At 50.7% G+C, this 15,817-nt stretch overlaps 1 protein-coding gene and 1 long non-coding RNA gene across 5 annotated transcripts in view; one reads left to right on the top strand and one right to left on the bottom strand.

The window, feature by feature from the left end:
* Positions 1–1,199: 1,199 nt before the first annotated feature.
* LOC309812675 lies at positions 1,200–7,970 on the bottom strand. The gene is made up of 2 exons (XR_014295374.1): positions 7,804–7,970; positions 1,200–4,335 (listed from the first exon to the last, which is right to left on the bottom strand). It is a non-coding gene; the product is annotated as an uncharacterized lncRNA (long non-coding RNA).
* Positions 7,176–15,817, top strand: part of TCF20 (transcription factor 20) — a 97,097-nt gene continuing 88,455 nt past the window's right edge. For 3 of the 4 annotated variants that reach the window (XM_082636592.1, XM_082636591.1, XM_082636593.1), the window contains exon 1: positions 7,343–7,461. The gene's annotated coding sequence lies outside the window, so the exon portion shown is untranslated. Of the gene's footprint in view, positions 7,462–15,817 lie in introns of all 4 variants that reach the window. The other variant, XM_082636594.1, reaches the window with a different exon arrangement.

Genomic DNA, 15,817 nt, shown 5'->3' with positions numbered 1-15,817 from the left:
GGCAGATGCCTGTGCGGTGTCATGCTGGCCCTGGGCGCGGGCATCCATGGGATGCCGGCTCTACTATCAAGGGCTCCCCGAGTAGTGACCTTACTAAAACCCTTGAATTTTGTGATTTCCAGAGAACGTGGAAGGCCCCCCAGGCAGCCTGGCCTCTTCCGGGGGAAATGCTGGTAAGTGTCTTGTCTTATCTGTTAGTTCGTTCCACAAATGTTTTTGGAGCAGCTCCACGTGCTGAGGATGACGCGGGAGAACCGGAAGTCAGCCCTGCCCTCGAGAGCTCAGTCCAGGAGGAGGGGTTTGAAAACTTCACCCCCAAACAACCAGACAGCCAAGTTTCAGGGGTGGCTGGACGCAAAGCCTAGGCTTTTCAGGAGACACTCAGCCACGGGGCAGGATCATTTATAAATGAATATTGACTATTTTCTCTGCTCAGAATCCTTCAGCGGTTCCCCCTTTTGCCTTTGGGATAAAGTCCCCAAGCCTTTCGTGGTCTGCACTGTCTCGTTCCAACTGCATCTCCAGCTTACTCATTTCATTGAAATCGCACTGGCCTCCTTTCCATTCCTGGAAATCTACTCGCTCCCTCCTGCCTTAGGGCTTTTGCCTGTGCTGTGCCCACTGCCTGGAGCTCTCTTCCAACCGCATCACATGGCAACTTCCTATCTGTCCTTCATGTCTCAGCTCAAATGTCCTGGATCCCCAAGACCCAGGGTCCCATTATACACCCTCTGTGCACCTGCCCACTTGCTCACTAATGTGTTTCATGGCTGTTACCAAATGATTATTTATGTGATCATTTGTTTGCTCTAATGGTCCTATGGCACTGTAAGCTCCATGATAACGGGGCCCCTTGGGCTCAATGCCTGGCCTATGGTAGGGGCTCAATCAATGTTTGTGGAGTGAATTTATGATGAGTATTAAGGCTTCATGGAGGCAGTGGCATTTGAGTAAGACTTGAAAGAGTATAATTTCACTCTGTAGGGAAAAGAGAAGGGCTTCCTGCTTCGGGTAGCAGACAGGCACATGGTAGGGACACAACCCATTTGGTTTGGCAAAGAAGCAGAAAGGGACGTGTGAGAGAAGCTTGGAGAGGTGGCTGGGGCCAGGCGAGGGCTTTGTGTTCCAGGTGGATGAGAATTTACTTGAATTCTGAAGCTCCTTGGGGCCCACCAACAACCTTTGAGCCAGGGGTAGTAGGGTCAAAGCTGGCTTCTGGAAACTGTAATGAGTTTGCTGCAGGGATGGGTGGGCCGGGAAAAGAGGCTGCAATCAACAAGACCAGTTAGGAGTTGGAGAATCCATTGACTCTGCTGCTTTCTGTTTCCCCGGAATCACACATGTGCCTTGGAGTTATCCTGTGAGCTCCCGGGGAGATGCAGGGCAGTGATGAGGAACCTCACAGGGCATGACTGCTTCCAGAAGACCATCACCTTGGTGGCAGGGGAGCCATTCTTGAATCACTGGAGGGAGAGATGGAGTGGAGGGGACATCGATGTCCACACTTCTTACACCTGTGTCCTGGTGCTTTCCCTGTGGCTCAGGAATTGTGACACTGAGGGACCAGCCTGCGGCAGAAGATGAGCAGCAGCATTTCCCTCAAAGCCCAGCAAACAAGACCCACCTCCATGCATCCCATGGGGGTGCAGCTGTTGTGGTCAGAAGAGCCAGGATTCTCAAGAAGGACCTGGGGATGAATCTCAGATCTACTACTTAGTAGCTGCGTGCCTTTGGGCATCTTGTTAGCAATTCTGGGCTTCAGTTTCTTTAGCTGTGAAGTGGGGGCTACTTGGGTGTTGTGAAGGTTGAGTGTGAAGACACACATGGAGCCCCAAGCTCAGGGAGCACTGGAGGCACAGGAAGTAGTGGCTGTATTGTGGCCACATTTTTCTCCACGGTTTGAATTCTTCACAGGAAGCTGGGGTTTCAGGCTTAAAATGAAGAGCATGTCAACAAAGCAGGACGGAACAAAGTCTTTTCCCAGCATGCCTCAGCATGCAGCACTGCCTTCCCGTGGAGCCCAACAGTGATGGGGCTAAAAGTCTTGAGCTTTCAAGCAGAAATAATCCCAATGGAAAGGAGCCTCCCTATTGTTCTCTTGTGATAAAGCGATGCAGGGGCTCTGCAGCCTGACCTGCCTGGTTTCAGATTCCAACTCTGCCTAGCTGTTCTGTGACTCAGTTTCCTCATCTGCAGAATGAGGTGATAATAGTACCCACCTCGGAGCGCTGTTGTAAGGAGTAAGCAAGTTAGAGCAGGTGAAGTGCTTAGACGTGGCTTTGTCACTGCTATTGTTAGATCATTCCATCTTCACTTTAACACTCTGCAGTGCTGTAAGTGACTCAGTGGGGGCTCGGGGGCCAGAAGGCTGAGTTCAAACCAGCTCTGCTGCTTGCTAGCTGTGTGACCTCCGGCAAGTCTCTTAACCTCTCTGTGTGTCCATTTCCTGCTCTGCACAATGAAGATGCCAACCCCTGCCTCCTACTGTTGTTGGGAGCAGTGAATGGGGTCAGCCAGGTAAGGGACCCGACATCCTGGAGGCAGGCAGACCACTCGGCCCCTCCCCCCACGCATTCCAATTTCCAGATGAAGAAATTGAGACTCAGAGCCATTGGATGATTTGCTAAAGGACACAGATCAGTGAGACCAGGCTGCACCCCCAGCTCCATGACCTGTGCTGGGCCACCATGCCAGGGACTTCCCAAGGAGACTTGAGGCACTAGTGGCAGAAGTGTTGAGTGGGCTGAAGGGTGATCGTCTGTGAGGCCAGGCAGCAGGGGCCTCCCGTCGCGCAGCTGCGTCTCCTCCAGTGTCCCGAGCGTGCTGATGCACGGCTCCTGCGGCTTGTCGGTTAGGCCTGGGTCTTCCAGGCATGGGGTCTGAGGGTCCAACGCCTGCAAACTGCCCAGTCTCCAGGGCTTTACCATGTTACCTATGGGGAGAGACTGGTGCCGACCCTGCTGTCCCCTCAAGTCTGCTTCCCTATCCGCCTGCAAACTTTGGGGCCCACCAATGGTCTGTGTCCATCCATCTTTCCAGTGTTTACCCAGTGCTGGGAAACTTGGTGGTTAAGAGTGCAACCTCTAAAGACCTGGGTTCAAATCCCAGCTTGGCCTCTTCCATGCTGTGTGACTTGGGACAAGTTGTTCAACTCTGCCCCTTCGTCGTCCCGTTTGTAAGGTGGGGAAGAGAACAGTACCAACCTCATCATGTCGCTACAGACACACAGTACCTGTTCCCAGTAAGCTTGGATTCCTCTGGGCTGTATCGTCATTATTAATGTTACCATTTTTATGGTTATGGTGCCTTACCCTGCAGAGGATGCCAGAGACCCGAGGGAAGCAGAGGTGTCAGCCCTGTGAATGCTCACGGTCCTGTGGGAGAGGCAGACACAGGCACAGACAGCCCAGTGTGATCAGTGAGAGCTGAGGAGGACGGAGCCACGACTTGGGCCCTGGAGGAATGAGGTGGAAGGCAGGGTTGAGGGGCAAATCTCCTGAGCAGAGGTCACTGTGAGACCCTGTGCAACCAGTTCATGCCAAGCGGATCAGATACAAGGCCCTGTAGGACCCCACCCCTGCCCACCTCTGCAGCCTCATCTCTCGTTCCCCTAGCCCTGCACTGCACACAGCCCTCCTGGGGCCTGCAGTGGCTGTCCCCACATGGCTAAGGCTTGGTATTCCCGGACTCTCTATTTGGAGCCTTCCCCACCCCCCCTAGCCTTAAAGCCTGCCCTGCCCTTGCCCCAGAAAGACTTATTCTGAGGCCCTGTGTTCCCTCCATCAGGGTTTACAGCCCAGCACACAGCAGGTGCTCTGTGTGGAATGAAGGCCACCCTTAGGTTTGTGCTTTGCGTGGGAAAAGTGCCTGGCTTGGGACAGGCTCTGCCGGACGCTTTGGGGGGCTCCCCACTCTGTTAAGCAGAGGCTTTTTCTGGTAAGTTGTCTCCTGGAGGGCTGTGAGCACGAGTTCAGGAGGCCTCCCTCCTGGCATGCTAGAGTTAGCAGGAGGCCCCTCCCAAGAGGAAGGAGAGCTGGGGCCACTGAAGGATAAAGGTGAGGGCGGTACTTGTGCTCAAGAGAGCCAGCGAGTGAGAGGAAGGACATCCGCCTGCCGCTGAAGGCACCGACAGCCCAGCTCACTTCGCACAAGTCACTGATCTGCCGAGCAGGGCCAGTCTCCTCAATCAATCCATGCTGACAGATGGTAGCGGAATCAGTGACCTAGAGGCAGAAGGCTCCATTTGTAATCCCGGAGTGGCCCAGGCGCCTGGAGGAGGGCAGAGGAGTTTGTAATAAAGGGAGTGACACAGGGTTTCCAAAAGCCATCTCGGAGCTGGAGGAGGAGGGAAAGGATTAATTTTGCTTCTGGAATTGAAAACACTGATTCAATTCAATATGTAGTTTTTGAGTGGACTGGGCTAGAAGAGAGAGAGAGAAAAAAACCAAAACCCAAAAAACCCCCAACTAATCTACTGTCCTTTCCTTAAACTGTGGTAGGAAAAACAGGATTCTCTTGGGATTGACATATATACACTAATATGTATAAAATGGATAACTAATAAGAACCTGCTGTATTAAAAAATAAAATTGTAAAATTAAAAAAAAAAAAGAAAGGATTCTCACAGGTGAGACAGTGAGAGAACAACAGAAGACACTAATGTGATCAAAGAGGAGGGAGCTCCCAGGTATTGTGCTCTGGCCACTACGGGGTCCTGAGCAGTGACTTAACCTCTCTGAATCTCAGTCTGCTTGTATGTCCACATCATAGAACTGTAGCTATTGCTAATGTGTGCCTGGTACTGTACTGAATTTTTTATGCATTTCTCTTTAGATTCCCATAATACCTTATGAGTGAGGTCATATTATCCCCACTTTACACCTGAGGAAACCAAGGTTCAGAGAGGTGAAGTGACTAGTCCAGGGCCACACAGCCCAAGCGTAACTCAAATCTATCTGTTGGTCATAATGCCCACACATGTTCTTTTTCCAAATGGTACTGAAAGGGAAAGTGGCTGTTAGGGGTGAAGAAGTCCAGGCTGGCCTGGCCCTAGGACTGGGGAAGTTTCCAGGTGGAGGTTAACTAGCCATTGTTCCAGCAGGGTCCAAAGGGGTGGGGAGGGGTCTGTAGGGTCAGTCTCAGGACAGGAGGCAGGAACAAACAAGAGCCTGGACTTCAGTTATCTGTCTGCATTCCTTCTCTTCTGCATGAGGCTTTGCATGGCTTGTCACCATCCATTTCACGTTCTGGTCCCCGAGTCTGAGACCTGAATGAGCTGAGGAATAAGGGAAAGGAAGGGAAGAACGATGGGGCAGGAGACTAAGGAAATGGGCTTCCCTTTTCTTCATGAAGTCTCTCAAGAAATTGAGGGTGCTCCCACCACCAAGTGGAGGCTCTCATGTATCTTTCTGTGTTTGTCCAGAAAACATGGGTCTGTGCTGAGAGTTCCCTCTTTCCCTCTGTAGCTCTGACTCAAGCAGAAGCCAGCACTGGCCTTTTGAGTCTTGGTGCCAAAGAATTTGAAAATGAAACTCATAGAACAATGGGAACAGCCAGAGGGCAGGGCTTGGCGGCCTGTTCAGCTCTGCCCCGGAAGAGACCGGAAGAGACCGGCACCCTGCCTGGCATGCAGGAGGTGCTGGGGAATCAAGTCTCCAAGAATAGCCCTGACCCACATTGGAGCCGGCCCCCACTTTGTGTGATTGGACAGAAGCCAGGAGAAATCACTGCCTTCCCCCGCCACATCCTCCTGGGGTGCCAGAACCAACTCAGGCCCTACCTTAGATCCCTTTGCTGGGGGCAGGTGCTGCCACAGCCAGGACCCTCTTTGCATGGCCCAAGGCAAGGCAAAGTGTTAATGTCTCTGTCTAGGTGGGGTGAGAGGTGAAAGGGTAGAGCCAGGCCCTGGGGAGTTATGGACCTCAGATATACTGAAACTGGGCCCCCAGGCCACACCTGGTTCCTATCAGCCTCCACCTGCTACCCTCTTCTTTCAATTCCAATTTACTTTCAAGTTGGGTTGCTTCAGGAAAGGAAGCCACATACTCCCTTAACATCTAGGGCAGATGGGGTCTAATTTAGAATCAGCAATTTTAGTCAACGTTAGGGACATCCAGTCCACACTCTTCTCCTTCCCATTGTACCAACGGGAAACTGAGGCCCGGAGTGGGGGGAGAATTTGGCCAGGTCTCTGGGTGAGCCAGAGGCAGGATCACAAACACTCCAAGCACAACCTAGCCTCACTGGTCTTCTCACTTTTGATAGCAGTGGGTTAGGCGGCACAAACATCTTGTTTTACAACCGAGATATTCTTTAAAAAAAAGAAAAGAAAAAAAAAATGTCAACCATTCCTTTGCTCCATAAAACATACATGAGATTTGCAAAAGAAGGCTGGGAACGGCCCGAGGCCTTGGCACCGCAAATCCTCCACCTTATCTCCAAATTAATTCTGGACCCTGGGTCCAGTCAGCCAGGCATGGCAGCTTTTTAATGCCGCCTCAGGCGAAGGCGGCTGGCGTTTGGTGAGCATCTATTTTACATGTGAGGTTGGTGGGCCTCCCCACTCCTTGCTTGTATTGCGGAGGGAACTGAGTCCCAAGAGGGCCCAAGTCATTCATCCAAGGACACGGGGCGCCAAGGGGCGGAGGCGTTGAGGGCACTAGGCCTGAGGGCCGGGTGGGCGCTAGGCGGGCAGGAGCCGGCACCACTAAGTGGGTTACGGGGAGGAGAGTGGGCCCTCGCCCGCGGGCTCCCCAAGGGTGACAGAGACGCGATTCTGGCTTTGGCGGCTCCAGGGAACTCCAGAAATCCCAAGGAGAGATTCCGGGCCACCAACTCCCCAGAAAGTTGGCTCGCGGCCACTCCCAGGACGGCCGGGAGCTGCGGGCCAAGATGGCATTGATCGAGCGGCGAGACACGAGCGACGCACCCCACGGCCGCCGAGGGGACACCCGCGCGACCCCGGCCGCGGGGCGGTTGTATCCTGCGGCCCGGCGCGCGCAGGCCTCAGCGCCGCCGTCGCACGCGGGTGGGCACGCGCGCGCCCGCCGGCCCCGCCCCCTGCCGCCCCGCCCCCGCCGCGCGCCCTCCCGCCCGCCCGCGCGCCGCGGCCCGGAGCTTCTCGATTGGCCACGAACCGTCACCTGACGCTCTGTTATTTCCTGTGTGTTGGGAGAATGGAGAGAAAAAACCCCGAGCCGAGCCGCTTTCGGCCCCTGCGAGGCGGCCGCGGCCTCCGCCAGGAGAGCCCGCCCTGAGGCGCGCCTGACCAGGGAGCGAGCGCGCGGGCCGGAGCGAGCCTCCAGGGGCCGCGGCCCCGGCCCGCCCCGCCGCCGGCCCCGGCGCCCGAGCTGGAGGCGGCGGAGGCTCCCCCACCCCCACCCCGCGCAGCGCCGTCCGCCGCCGCTCCCTCCCCTCCCGCCCCCGGCCGAGGCCGAGGGACCGGGCGGGGGGCTCCCACAGGTAACCACTGCCCGGGCCTGAGGGGGAGGGGTAGAGGTCAGGGTTGAGGAGCTAGGGCCAGGCCGGGTGTCTGGCCTCTGGGGCTGGGGGCAGAGGTCTTTGCCCGGCCCGACCTGGGAGTGCTGAGCCCCAGGACTCCGAGGCCGGGACTCGGGTTGCTGAGGCGATTGTCCCTGCCCGGCCCGACCCGGGAGTGCAGAGAGGAGCGGCCTGCCCTGGCCTCGGAGCGTTGAGGGGAAAGGGTCCGGCCTGGCCTCAGGGCTCTGAGGGGTCTCGGGCCGGCCTGGGAGTCTGGCCGGGCTTGGGCACCGGTCCTGGCCTGAGGGTGCCGGGGGAAGGTACCTGCTTGTCGCGGCCTCGGGTGCAAAGGCGGCGGATGTGAGCGGGCGGCGCCCGGGGATCGGCGGGGTCAGCGCTGCCCGCCCCGGGGTCCCTGGCAGCCCCGGGTATCCCGCGGCTCTCGCCGTTTCGCTGGGGGCGAGGCGGGCGGGCTGAGGGCCGGGCTTGGGGAGGGGCCGGGCGGGCTAGCGGGCGGGAGCGGAGCTGGGGCGCCGGAGCGCGCCCCTGCCACGGGAGGGCCGGGGGCCCGTTTATTGCCATGTGAACACCTGAAGCCATGTGGACGCGGCTGCTTCTCGCCTGTTGGGGGCGGAGGGCAGGTACCGGCTGGCAGGGCGCAAGGTCCCAGCCCTGGGGGCGGGGAGTGGAGCGCGGGACACACTTCCTGCGTGGGGTTTTCTCCCCCTCCCCCGCCGCGGTGAGCAGGGCGGGGTGTTTGATCCGGTGGTCCCCGTGTGCGAGCGAACGCTCTTTGGGGGACCCGGTGGTGCTCTAGGCTTCTCGTCCTTTTTCGGGTGGGGGAAAGTGGTGGTGGAAATAGAGTGGCCGATGCGGCCCAGCCCGCTCTGTCAGCGGCGGGAGGTGGAACATCTCCTGTGCGCCTGGATGGGAGTGGAATTTACTGAGTTGCGGGGGGCGGGCGGTGCAGAGGAGGGGCCACCTTCCTGGGCCCGTGGGTGGGGATTATTGCCTGTTTTTGTGGTTGTGGATACTAGCACTGTGCAACCCTTTAGTTTGCCCTTAGGGGACAGATCGAAATTGGGATTTTTTCCCCCCCTTTCCTCTTTGCTTTTTTTCCCCCTCGAAGATTAGATGACTGATAAATCCTGTAAAATGGATGGAATTTTCGAGCTATTATCTAACAGACAGATCTTTGAATGATAATTGGACCCTTATGTTAACTGCCTCAGTGAGGAGTTTTATAAAACGTCTTAAATGGGGTGGCAGCTTGGTGAAGTGGGAAACTGCACTGAAGTTCGACTTGGAGGTCCAGGAATCTACTTCCAGCTTTACCACCAAATAAACTGTGACCCTGGCCAAGTTACCTACCTCCCCAAGGCTCCAGTTTTTTCATCCATTCAGTGAAGACTCTCCTTCAGGTCAAACATTACAGGGGTTTTAGGTAGTGCCCCCCCCGCCCCCATCTTGTGCTTTTGTTTTAGTCATAGGCAGCTTCCTGAGAAATGCAGGCTGTCCCTTACCTGGCTTTTAAAAGCCTGTCTCACTTTTTAGTTTTCAGCCTGTTCCTTCTCCAACAGAGTGTAAGACTTGGTCGGGGTGCAGTTTTTCCTCAAATCCCAGATGCTGGTCTGTGCTTCTCAGAAATATTCTAGCCTATGCTGAAAGTGCCTTGTATTTTTTCTCTTTGCAAGAAGGAGTTATCAGGAAAAAGGTTTTTCAGAGAACATCTGACCACTTGGGGTTGTGGCTAATGTGTGTTTGGGTCTGTGTGTGTTGGTTGGCTCCTAGGAGTTCCAAGATCTTTCTCTGCAGGGTACTGTGGAGGGATCTTATTTAAAGTTCTTTCAAGGGATATTTGGTGTTTGGCTAACTTTTGAAATTTCCAGCTTTAGTATTCTCAGAGTAGGGATAAAGTGGAATTCCATAATATCGCCTGTGAAGTGGTGTGCTAGTGGAGTTAACTGTCACCTCAGGGTGCACTAATTATTTGCATCCCCATCCCCAATTTATTCCTTAATGGGAGCTGGACGTTTCCTCTCAGATGCTGAAGAACCCCAGTCAGTTTCACTGATTTTACGGTGTGTGAGGGCCTTAGGCCATGCCTTTGACTGGTTAGTCCTTCTGGACCAATCTCAGATGTTGGTCTTGTTTGTCTTAAATTTCTAGTACTGGGATGCTTGAAGAACATGTGCCTAATGTGGTGTAATATGTCTTTCTTGGACCTCTTTTTTATTCATTCAGTGCAGACAGTTTCAAAAAGGGTCACAGCATTGGGAGGTATGCTCATAATGCTGACTTTGGAGACACCTTGGTAGACTTTTTCTTTTATGTTAACATCAGACCTGTCACATAGGTAGACACTTTTTTTTTTTTTTTTTTTTTTCTTTTTGCGGTATGCGGGCCTCTCACTGTTGTGGCCTCTCCCGTTGCGGAGCACAGGCTCCGGATGCGCAGGCCCAGCGGCCATGGCTCACGGGCCCAGCCGCTCCGCGGCATATGGGATCCTCCCAGACCGGGGCACGAACCCGTATCCCCTGCATCGGCAGGCGGACTCTCAACCACTGCGCCACCAGGGAGGCCCAGGTAGACACTTTTATATGGCTATAAAGATTGATTATTTGGAATTTCCAAAACTAAACAATTTATTCTATGTTGGTATTTGAATTATGACCTTGTGTTTTGTGTGGCCTTTTTAAAACCTTATAGTTACTTAAATTGTAAACAGTTACCACACGTTAATTTACATTTTTGTTGTAACTTATGAGGAAAAAGTGATAAAACTCTTACCGAGGTAAAAGTTTGTTTGCGTTTATGTATGTGAGATAAGGTTGCCAAGGTGGTAAGATGTCAGGAGATGTGGGTTTTAGGTTCTGCAACCTTTTGTTTTGTTTTGTTTTTTTTAACCTTCATAAAATGTAATGAATGTAGACCAAGAAATTAGATTTGGACTTCTGGTGAGTTCACCCTTCTCTTCAGAAAGAGAGGAAAGGATGCTAACATTCGTTTTAAAAAACAAAACCAGAAACACCTCAGAATGCTAGGTTCTGTCCGAGGTATTTTAACTTATCTTGCAAAATCCACTCAGCAGACCTGAGAGATATATCACCTCCCCTTTTCCTGACAGGTCATAGAGCTAATGAGAGTCAGGGTTTGATTGTGACTGTCCTCCCCTTGGCTCCAGAGTCTTTACTAGGTCTGTTATAGCTCACTGCCAGCTCAAGACACAAATCAGCCAGTGGTAGGTTGGCTTTGGAATACAAATTTCCTGCTGTGTCCCCCTTCTTTTTTTTTTTAAGTTATAATGAATCTGAAATCTGGACTCGGGCAAAATACTGGAAAGGATGGTTTTTGTTACTGTGCCATATAGTTTAGTGACCCTTGCGAGTTTTCTAAAATTTCACTTTCCCCATACCTGGCCAATTTTGCTAGTGCACCTCAGATTTAATCTAAAAACTTCTCTTTCATACCCAATTCTGTCGTTCTATCTTGAGCTGAAAACTTCTTATATCAGATCAAAGAGTGATATGATATGTAAGGGGCTGTCTCTCTTCTTGTCTGTGTTACTACTGGTTTACAATGCACAGGAATCATTATCTGGTGCCTGGTCTTAGTTTGACCAGATGGGACTCAAAAGATATATTTACAAAAGACAACCCTTTCCCCAGTATGCCTTAAGCTCTCTTCCTCATGGTGGCTTATGTTCAAGGCATCTTAGTGTTCGTTAGATCTGTCTGGGGCTTCTGACTCGGCTGCCTTCATTTTCTTTTTGTGGAGGTAAGAGTAACAAAATAAAACAAAACAATAAAACCCTATTTATATTGGAGCAATACTGTACATAAAAATCATACATTTGAAATATAGTGAAATCAAGGCTTTTATAGAGCATGATTTGGTCACATTGCACTTAGACTGAATAGTTTTTTTATATTATTAGGTAGCCTTGAAAGTTCTCTTAATACCTATGGTACATGCAGTATGGATGGAAAGATTCTCTTGGCAACAAACACAATCAGTACTTTCTGCATTAGAGCTGTGTTTGCTTTGTACGTAATGTGCATGACCCAGCAGGAAGAAGAACTATAAAGTGACTTATTGGTGTAGCTGTGGCTTGTTATCTGATGCTTCGTTGTGGGGAAGAAAGAGAAAACATTAGCTACAGGGGAAAATATCCTTGTTGCAGTCTGCATATGTAAGCTGTTCTGTGGGAAAGGGTGGAAGTTAATTGGAACACTTGAGTATCATCCTGATTGGAAGGTGGATACCATGTTTGAACATCATGTCCATAAACATGGGTTAAGGTCCTCTGTGTTCTAATTTTCATTAACAAGTTTTTTGTAGGCACCGTTCTAAACATGGGAGATGCAGTGGTGAGCAAGATAGAGAAGGCGCCTGCTCTGGAGAGGGATTGTAGACAGTAAGTGAGAGCGTCTGGCGGTGATAATAGCTATGAAGAGAATAAAATGACAATATGGTAGTGGCTCGAGGGGTGCTGCTTCAGAGTGGTCATGAAGGTGTGCCCTCTTATGAAGTGTTTGCTGCCAGCAGGGCAGTCAGACTTGATCTGTGGGACGGATGAAAATGGAACTAAACAAAGTAAATAATTTGCTTTAGTCCTGAACATCTTGAGAAGTTAATCCAAAGAGTAGAAGTGGGTTGGTTGAGGTCTTCCCTCTGTTTATATCTATGCTTTGTGAATGGGGACCTGGCTCAAAAGAACTTAAGAGGGGTCATTAGTGGTACCTTATAAAGGTTAAGAAAAAAGAACGTGTCTGCTTTATTAAAATTGTTCTCATAAAAAAGAGATGTGTAGGGAATTCCCTGGCGGTCCAGTGGTTAGGACTGCATGCTTCTACTGCAGGGGGCACCGGTTCGATCCCTGGTTGGAGAACTATGATCCCACAAGCCAAGCATGGGGCCAAAAAAAAAAAAAAAAAAAAGCCAGAGATCTGTTATTGTGTTGATGAGTGCTAGGCATTATTAGAAACATCGTTTCATTATGTTTATGTTTCTTTGTTGAGTTGGATTGGGGTGTTACAATCATTGTACTTTGTTAAAGCTTCAAATGAAGCCAGCAAAAGTTAGTGATAGCTGTATGCAGGACACTCTGCTAGGCATTGCTTCAGATGGAGGATCCCAGGTGACCTTGGGTTGGGGAGGGAGTTGTTGGAGGGAGCGAGGGTGGCTGAGAGTGGGGGCTTTGGCAGGAGAGGAAACAGCGCAGGTCAGACAGGATTCTTCATCCACAGCCAGGAGGGTTCGTCCTCCGCACTTTTCCCAGCCAGCCAGTGGCATCCTACATACCTTCACCCACCCTTTCTGTGCTCTCTGGTAGAGTTATATAGAGAACTGAAAGAAACCTAAGAAATCGTCTAGTCTGGCACTTTACAACTTCTTTTACAACTCAGGAAAGATGCCAAGAAGGTGGTGACCTGCCCAAAGTTATGCGGCTTTACACTGACAGTCAAGGCTAGGACCCTGTTCTTTGCCAGCGAGGCTAGTGTTCTTTCCACCGTAGCCCATGCTCTGACCAGAGGGTTGATAGTTAACAGTTGCTCCTGAGTAGAAAAAGAAAGGAAGCCTCTGGGTGCTAATGTATGCATTTAGGAAAAAACCTGTGTAGTTGCAATCTTAAGAAGTCAGGGAAAAGACAGTACATCAGTCTTGAAAGCAGAGTACTACTGTTAACTTTTCACAAAGTTAACGTAATATTGGTTTCTTTGGACCCACTGAGATACAGTCTCACCCTGATTATGTCTTGGTCCACAATGGACGACATGGAGAAGCTCTTTGCCACATTCAGCATTAGTTGTGAAGTTCAAATTAGGCCCTTTAGATGTAGGGAGAAATTTCTGGTATGTGGCTAAAATTGAGTTCTAGAATTGAAAAGAGGTAAGGCCCTAGCAGTCCTAAGTTTTTCACCTCTAGTGAAAAAGTTTCAGGGAAGGTTTCACTTCTACATTTAGAAGCGTCCTAAGATAAAGCATTACTTTGGGAGCCCGGAGATTATTCACTGTGCCTGACAAGAGTAGGGATTCTTGGGGCTTCCCTGGTGGCGCAGTGGTTGAGAGTCCATCTGCCGATGCAGGGGACACGGGTTCGTGCCCCGGTCCGGGAAGATCCCACATGCTGCGGAGTGGCTGGGCCCGTGAGCCATGGCCCCTGAGCCTGTGCGTTCGGAGCCTGTGCTCCGCAACGGAGACGCCACAACAGTGAGGCCCGTGTACCGCAAAAAAAAAAAAAAAAAAGAGTAGAGATTCTTGAGCAGGACTACTTCCCTGGACATTTCCCTGACTTAGTACTCTGGTGGGTCAGTTACCTGGGGACAGGTTTGTATCCCTTTGACAGTAATGTGAGAGGACATTCTTGCAATAGAAAGTCCATGTGATGGGAAGTTTATGGAGGCAGCAGAGCATGTGAAGGAGGATGTGTGGCCTCAGTCTGGCTCCATCACTTATTAGCAGTGAGTGACCTTGGGCATTTTGCTTGAGCCACAGTTTCCTTGTCTGTAAAATGGAGATATATCTTCCTCAGGGCCGGTGAGAAAAGGAACTAAAATAGGAAAAGTATATAGTGGAGTGCACCACCTATAGGTGACACTCAGTGAATGGTAGTGTAGTTGTCCATTAAACAAACATTCCACATTGTACTGTGTACCAAGACACTGTCTAGAGCGGGGCTGGTTGCTGACAATCCTGTTGATTTTACATCCTCCAATATCTGCTCAGTAGAGAAGGGCAACTAAACAGGGCTATTGAAAGTGCTCTGATGGGGGAGTACATGGTGCTGTACCAAGATAGGTCCTCCTGACTTGAAAGGTCACAGGAGGCTTCTCAAGGGAGGACCATTCGCTTCCTCATCCAGGCACTTGTCTCAGCAATCTCTTCCCACCTCTGTGGCTCGTTCCTCCCTTCTTCTGCTTAACCGTTGGCATTCTCTGGACCCTCTTATTTCATTGCCCTTGCTCCCTGGGTGCTCTCAGATATCCCTAGGCTTTGATGATTGCCCGTAAGCTGGTGACCTGCATGTTGATACCTTCAGCCAGACCTCCCCAGCTCCTCCAGCTCCTGCTTGATGCGGCCATTTGGATATCTCACTAGTAACTTGAGCTTCGTAAGTCCATAACTAGCACATACTCCTCAAACTCTCCTCCATTTGTCCCCTTCTCCGTAAGTGGCTTTACCATTTACCCACTCTCTCAAATCACATTCCTCCTTTTCTCTCACCACCCTCCCTATCTCATCCACCACCATGTTACTGTCAGTGCTGTTTCCATAGTACGACTTGAATCTGTCCACTCTACTACCACAACCACTGAGCCACCATCCTCTCCTACCTGGAACATTGTGATTGCCTCTTAACACAGCCTCCCCATTTCTACCCGTCTGTCTGTCTCTATTCCAGTGTGCCCAGAGCAGCCAAAGAGTCACCTGTCTTTCCTCCCTTAAAATCGTTTAATGGTTTCTCATAGCACTTAATAGAAAATCCAAACTCCTTCCCATTTCTCCCAAGGCTCTGAGTCCCCTGGCCCATACCCACCTCTCTGGCCACCTCTCTGCTGCTTTTGCTTGCCGTCCTTCAGACACATGGACTTTCTCTGTGTCCTCTGAAGGCTCCAAGCTCTTTCCCATCTCAGGGACTTCGTTATATGCTGCTGCTTCTGCTCAGATCACTATGGCCAACCCAGCCTTTTCTTATCTTTCAGTATATTGGTTGAATGAAAATAAATAGCATGAGACAGGCAATAAATGGGATGGGGTAAGGAGGAAAAGTGTCCTTGGAGCGCATCTACAAAGGTCTTTAAAAAAAAAGAAAGAAATATAGAAATGTTTGAAGAGCTAAAAGAGTGTCATTTTGGCTGTGGTGTAGGTAGTTATTCAAGCGAAACACCTGGGAGCCAGGCAGCAAGAACCCAAGTACACTGCTGATGAGGCCATAAAATGATGCCACCACTTTGGAAAACTATTTTGGAAGTTTCTTAAAAAGTTGAACGTTATGTCTACCCTGTGACCCAGCAGTTCCATTTCTAGGTATTAATCCAAGAGAAATGAAAATATATGTCCACAAATAAGCCTTGTACAAGAATCTTCTTAGGAGCTTTTTTCATGATAGTCGAAAACTGGAAACAGTCCAGACGTCCATCCAGTGGGAGAATGGATAAACAAAACGGTATGTTCATACAGTGGAAGACCACTCAGCAGTGAAAAGAAACAAACTACTGACACATGTAACAAGGAAGAAGGAAGAATTTCACACAAATTATGCTGAGTGAAAAGCCAGACACAAAAAAGTACATAGTGGATGATCCCATTTATAAGACATTTTAGAATAGGCAAAA

This window comes from Mesoplodon mirus, assembly GCF_964341445.2.
Source record: "Mesoplodon mirus genome assembly, chromosome: 11".
Taxonomy (NCBI): domain Eukaryota; kingdom Metazoa; phylum Chordata; class Mammalia; order Artiodactyla; family Ziphiidae; genus Mesoplodon; species Mesoplodon mirus.
The sequence above is the reverse complement of the archived record's forward strand: the minus strand, read 5'-3'. Positions and strand labels throughout refer to the sequence as shown.